The sequence below is a fragment of the Pteropus vampyrus genome, unplaced genomic scaffold, assembly GCF_000151845.1.
Source record: "Pteropus vampyrus isolate Shadow unplaced genomic scaffold, Pvam_2.0 Scaffold117, whole genome shotgun sequence".
In the NCBI taxonomy this organism is placed as follows: Eukaryota; Metazoa; Chordata; class Mammalia; order Chiroptera; family Pteropodidae; genus Pteropus; species Pteropus vampyrus.
Genome location: NW_011888898.1, coordinates 4,254,947 through 4,261,608, shown reverse-complemented (window position 1 = coordinate 4,261,608; position 6,662 = coordinate 4,254,947). Strand labels below are relative to the sequence as shown.

General features: G+C 44.7%; 1 pseudogene; it reads right to left on the bottom strand.

Moving 5' to 3' along the window:
- Positions 1 to 84: 84 nt before the first annotated feature.
- LOC105296078 lies at positions 85 to 2,208 on the bottom strand (annotated as a pseudogene).
- Positions 2,209 to 6,662: the final 4,454 nt, after the last annotated feature.

The following is a 6,662-nucleotide window of genomic DNA, read 5'->3' as shown; positions in this document are numbered from 1 at the left end:
TCATCTCTTTAAAAAGTTTATATGAATAACCAATCAAAACCAACAGGGCATCTCACTTGAAACGTTATCTATACAGATTTCCAAGTAGACCACTATCGAGTCGTATAGTGTCTTGGAATGTCCTTAGAAGGCTCTGTCATTGATCAGGTAACAGAATAAAAACCCCAGAATCCTTTCTTTCAAATGGAAGAGGGAAAGACAGGAATAGACAAAACTATTTGAACTCCGTCTTCTTCCCGTGTGGCTCATGCTCTCCTTCCCCTCTGCCTCCTCAGAAGCTCCTCAGCCTCCAAAGCCTCCCTGGCCTCTGCCAGTACATCCACCTCAGCCTCCTCTGCCAGCACCTTGGCCTCCAAAGCTGCCTGTGCCTCTGCCATGACCCCCCAAGCCACCTTAACCCTTAGGCTTGGCCCAGTCCATCGATTTCATCCTCTTCTATGGCTTCTGTGGCAGCTTCGGCAGCTTCCTCACTGCTGAAATCTGCACAACCAAATCCTTTGGAAGATCCATTCTCCTGGTCCGTGACAGGCCTTGCCGGAACGGAGACACCAAATGATTTTCTTAAAGTCTCTTCTGCAGTCTCCTCAGCCAGACCTTTGACAGAGTTTCAGATGGCTGGCTTCTTGCAACTCCAGCCTGATTGCTCTGCCTAATATTTCTCTTTTTGTACAGGAATTTAAAGCTTCTCCAGCATTTTCAAATGAAGGAAATTCTAACATGCATACCCATTAGATTTGCCATTGTGGTTCTGGGGCGCTTTGATGAAAGTTGCCTTTTCAAATACTTCCTGAAGAGTTTCTTCTGTTGCACGTAGGAAAGGCTGCTCAAAACCAGAGGTTTTGAATCACCACGCCAAGTGCTATTCCTTCCACTGTTACAGTCTGGACCGACCTTTCTCTCGGGTACAGTACGGGGGCATGGATCGCTCTTCTAGCTCTGTTCCCTGCTTTTCTTTCAACGTTTTCTCTGCATCAGCTTCTGTCTTAAATTCAATAAGCAATCCCTTTACGTCTTTCCATCCTTGCTGACTGATCTGACCTCTGTAGCATCTTCGAACTCTTCTTTTAATTCGTCCTGAGTAACTTTAGAAGGCAGATTTTTAGCCAAAATTGTTTTTGCATCTCGATCTTTTTCTGTCTTTTCCCTTGTTTTTTTTTTTTTTTTTCTAGTTTAATTTCATTGCCAAAGACTTTTAAACCAGTGAGTTCCAAGGCTTTTTCTAGGTCTCCAGCAGATTCGAAATCCACGTAGCCAAACTTCCTAGACACACCAGTTTTGACACCCACAACAGCAAGATCATTTTTAGCAAAAATGTCCCTGATACTGGTTTTTAATTCAGGAGCAGATTTGTTGAAGTTGGGGTTTTCAGCAAAGAGGCTGAAAGATGATGCTGGCTCTGTGGCTTCTGCTTTCTGTTTCCTGGCTTCAGGAGCTGCTTAAACCATCACTCAATAAGCAATCCCTTTACGTCTTTCCATCCTTGCTGACTGATCTGACCTCTGTAGCATCTTCGAACTCTTCTTTTAATTCGTCCTGAGTAACTTTAGAAGGCAGATTTTTAGCCAAAATTGTTTTTGCATCTCGATCTTTTTCTGTCTTTTCCCTTGTTTTTTTTTTTTTTTTTTTCTAGTTTAATTTCATTGCCAAAGACTTTTAAACCAGTGAGTTCCAAGGCTTTTTCTAGGTCTCCAGCAGATTCAAAATCCACGTAGCCAAACTTCCTAGACACACCAGTTTTGACACCCACAACAGCAAGATCATTTTTAGCAAAAATGTCCCTGATACCGGTTTTTAATTCAGGAGCAGATTTGTTGAAGTTGGGGTTTTCAGCAAAGAGGCTGAAAGATGATGCTGGCTCTGTGGCTTCTGCTTTCTGTTTCCTGGCTTCAGGAGCTGCTTAAACCATCACTTCCTTCGCCGGGGAAACCATCGCCTCCTTCGCCGGGGAAACCATCGCCTCCTTCGCCGGGGAAACCATCGCCTCCTCCGCCGGGGAAACCATCGCCTCCTTCGCCGGGGAAACCATCGCCTCCTCCGCTGGAGTCGCGATAGCCGTCTTGCCTTTTTTCTAAGGAATGAGAACCTCTTCTCCGCGGCTTTCATCTTCACCATTTCCTCATTTCCACTATCTTCTTCTACCTCCTTTGTAGGAGGAGCCATTTTCTTGGGATCATCTTGATTTTCACCGGCCTTTGTAAGCTTCACCATAATGATGGCTTATGACGGCAGAGTGTGCAGCGGGCGAGTGGCATAGATGAGCCCAGAGGAACCGAACGATGTCGATGGCAGCTGCTGGTCCTGACGATCCGCAGCACGCATGCTTGGCTATCGGTTAGAGCTCAAGACTCAAAAAATCCCCTTTTTGGTAAAGCCATCCTTGCGGTAATTTCTTCTGCTTATGTTAACCAGAAAACAGTTCTTGACCGATGGGCGAAATAATTTGTCGTTCAAACTGGGTCACTTTGGAGAGTGAAAGAGTTTGCTATTAATAATTAAGATGGCAAACAGGCCCACAATGGGATGTCCCCACTCAGACCAGGATACATGTTCACCCTAAGGACTGAGTGTTCTAGGTGCCTCGCTCCGTCCTGGGCGTAAAAGCTTCCGGAATGAATAAGACCCAGGTCCCTTCTTCGAGGTGCCCACTGTCTAGTAAGAGACATAAATACCTAAAGCCACAATCACAGCACAAGATGCTGAGGGGGGACCACAGGTGAAGCCCACCTGCTCAGCGGCCCCTCTGAATTGTGATCACATTTTCAGAGTTCACTTTTGTTTAGTAAAACCTCACAATGATGAATTGCTGAGCACAACAGCTGACTTGACCTCCTCCTTCCCTCCAGCATTTACTGGAAAATTCTAGCACTTCAAATAAAAATGACAGGCATCTGTGGTTTGATATTTGAGCTACTTTCTGTCTCTCTAGTATTAGAATTTCAGCTCAGGAGCCTTAGAGATGGAAACCTCCTATCTTTGGGTCAAGAAGATGGAACGGGATGGAACAAAAAGAAGGCTCAGTGTCCTCCACGCTCCCCATCGCATCTGCTCCAGATCAGATCTGAATCTGCTCTTGATGTGGGCGGGTCACCCTGCCTGTGCTATGCAACTTTCCTTCTGAAAGCGAATCATCGGTGTGACTTTCCTCCTCAAAGACTTCAATGACGTCTGATGGGAATTGTTACTGTGTTCGCAGAGGGTCAACCTTGGTGCCTGTTGCAAGTCATTCCCACACCATCCTGGGGCTGTCTAGACCCGGCTGCACTGCAGGGCTGCAGGTCAGCAGTCGGCATCACTGGGAGGGTCGGGACGGTCATGTTATGTTTTGCTTCCTGATTTACAGACCCACGGGGTGTCCCCCGTCCAGCCCTCCCCTACATTTTTTGGCCCTAACATTGTGCTTGACTACAAAATAGAAAAGGCTCATTTATAAACCATCTACTTAAGGTATTTCCAGGCAATATTTTCAGATAGCTTAAACAGCGAAATAAAAGGATATGCATTCAATGGGCTCACTCCCACTCTGAGCAAGCCACTCCTCCCACAGGTAACCACCTTCTTAATTTCCAACGTATCCTTCAGTGCTTCTTCATGCAAACACAGCAATATAAACACGCTTACTCACATTCTCTCCTTTCATACACAAAAACACCGTTCTATAAATACTGCTATACGTCTTGCTTTTTATCACTGACAAGATCTTGCATATATTTGACAATATTCATACCATGATCCCATATCTTTGTTTTAATCGTTCCATAATGTTTCAGTATGTGGAGATTTCATAGTTTTCATTCATTTGTTTATGTTTTTGTTCATTTGTTTGTTTATGTTTTTTTGTTTGTAACCCGTCTCCTGAGGTACAATTGGGGGATTGCAAAACTTTGGTTCTCACAAAAGAATATTGTGATATATAACTTTGATCATAAGTGCTTTTACACGAATACCTGGGATATAAATTCCCAGGAGCGGGATTTGATGACTCAAAGAGTAAATGCGTTTGCCGGTTTTGTAGATATTGGCAAACATCCTCTAAAGGGTGAGCACCATTTCACCCCCACTATCCATGCTGGGGAAGGCTTGTTTCCCCAAAGTGTCATCAACATGGAACATGGTCAGACCTTTGGATTTTTGCCCATAAGGTACTTGAAGAATAGTATGTCAGTCTAATTTGTTATGATCAAAACCATCTATATTAAGAAGACATCAAGAAAGTCATAAATCAAGTAGTCCCCCCTCCCTCCTGGCATTACTGCTGACACACAGCAGGAAGACAGTGGTGCTGATCCTACTGAATGGATTTGCCACACATCACTCCCCAAGGAAGCAAGGACAGGTGGCTCCACGTGGGACCCGATCTGCCACCAGAGCCATCTCTTGCTTGTGGGAGAGACATTAGAGTTCAGCATGGTTTTATCAATTGTCATGGTTTTGTTTTTGGTTTTCTTCATGTTTTTATTTTCATCTTCGCTTTTGGGAAGACACAGAACATCATGCTGAGGACCCGCCCGTGTTGAATGGTCACCTACACTGTGCCAACGCTGGCATCTCTTCCGAAAATCACCACTTGAGGGAGAGAGGGGTTTCACTTTCTATCACCTTCCAGTGCAAGCCGTGTGTCCAGCTGCCAAGGGGATTTGATGAAACGCAACACAGCTCTTCATCCAACAGTTAGCGGCCTTGTTTCCTTTCCCCGTTATAATGCTGGATTTCATGCCGTGGACACTAGCAAGAGAAAGACACATACCTCACGGTGAATATCTGCAGAACATACATTTCTGCTGAACGTTCGTGCCTTTATTTTGCTCCGTGTGACACTGCAATTCTTTCTGCTGCATAATAGCTTGATTCCATTCATTTGTCTAACATCTAATTCAAGTCAAAGTCTGCTCGGCAAGCCAGTTCCTGGCCTGTATGTGTCCTTTTCTCGCAAATGATTATGGCCGATTCTCTTGTACTACAGTTTTTTGCAGGAATCACTAGCTAAAAAAAAAAAAAAAATCCTGATGATGCTAAAGGAGATCTCATATTCCTCTTCCATGTTGTTATAAATGAAAGATGACTATTTGGAATCTTCATGGGAAAACAAGTGTCCACCTGGCGTAAATAATGCACTGCGATTTTTTTTTAAAGAAACCATAAAGCAGAAGAAGGCATTTGCCTTTACTTCCTCAAACACAAAACTAATTCTTTGGAAATCTGTGTGTTTCTAGGTAAACTCATACCAAGCTCCCACGGCTCGAAATTCAAGTCGCTCAGACCAACAACTCTGGCGTCATCCTGAGACTCGTGCTGTTTTATTTTTATGCAGAGCACGTCCAATCCATTTAACGAAAAACTCTTGGTTCTACCTTAAAAAATATATCCAGCTTCAACCACTTCTCCCACCCTTGCTATTGAAACTATTCTCACTAGTCTCCTGGGATCTGCACTTGCCACTCTTCTCTCCTCTTCCTCCAGTCTATTCTTAACAAAATGGTCAGAGAAGTCAGATCACGTCACATCTCTCCTCAAAACCCTCCAAAGTCCTCCCACCTCACTCAGATAAAGTTCAGATCCTCGCAATGGCCTGTGAGGCCCTGTGTGGTCCCTTCTTCCCATTTCTCTGGTCTGTTCTGTACACCTGTCTCCTTCCTTCACTCTGCTGTGATCATGTTGCTGCTCAGAAATGCTAAACAAGTCCCTGCCTCAGGGCCTTTGCACTTCCTGTTCCTTCTTCCTGGAATACACTCGCTCCCCAGATCATGGACTGTCTCCCTCCCTCTTCCCTTCTGGTCTCCACTCCATGTCAACATCCTCTGAGGAACCCCAGCCCCCTGCTCCCTGTGTCACCTTCTTAGCACCAACCACCTCCTGATTCATTCTAGACACATTTTATCTTTTTATTGACTGTCCCTGACCAGAAGGTGAGCTCTACAGTGTCTGGACCTTTATCGATCTTCTGCTCTATACATTGAGCCCAGAATATTACAGATGCTCGGTAACTAGGTGATGAATAAATGAATGAATGTGTGATTCAGGGATTAATTGGAAAACCAGGCAAAACAAAGCAGTCATGGAAGCCCCAGTGCCAAGTGAAATGGGCCACATGAACTTCAAAGTGTCCATAAAAAGAAAAAGCCAAAACCACAGAATTCCATGAAATCTGTTTTTTTTTTAGTACCTTCCAATCTTCACGATTTTTTTTTGTTTCTTTTTTTTTTTGAAGAAACCAAGTAAACACACTTTCATCAGCCCTGACTTATTCTTTTGTTTAATAAGCGTTTCTTTGCCTGCTCAGCAGACACTGGAGCTCCTGGGTCCCTCAGACCCCCGTCTGGGCACAGAGTCGTTTGCACTTTGGGGAAAACGAGGCCAATGTGAGAACTCGCTGCCTTTGTCGGTCAAGGCCAAAATACACAGCACCAAATGTCAGCCAAGGATGCGGCTGTGTAATAAGGAGCTGCTGTGCTGGAACATTTTGCATAATTGGAAGGCGAGGGTAACAGCGATGAGGAAAATTAACGTGGACGTCCAACGGCTTATGAAGCAGATGCTGGAAAATAAATAGAGCAGAGGGCGTCCGACTAGCTCAGCCCGGCTCCGTCATTTACTCATTTTTTAGCGTGATGAAGCAACATGCGGGGAGTGGGAAGGCCTCGTGTTTGCAGAAAGTCACGGCTGTG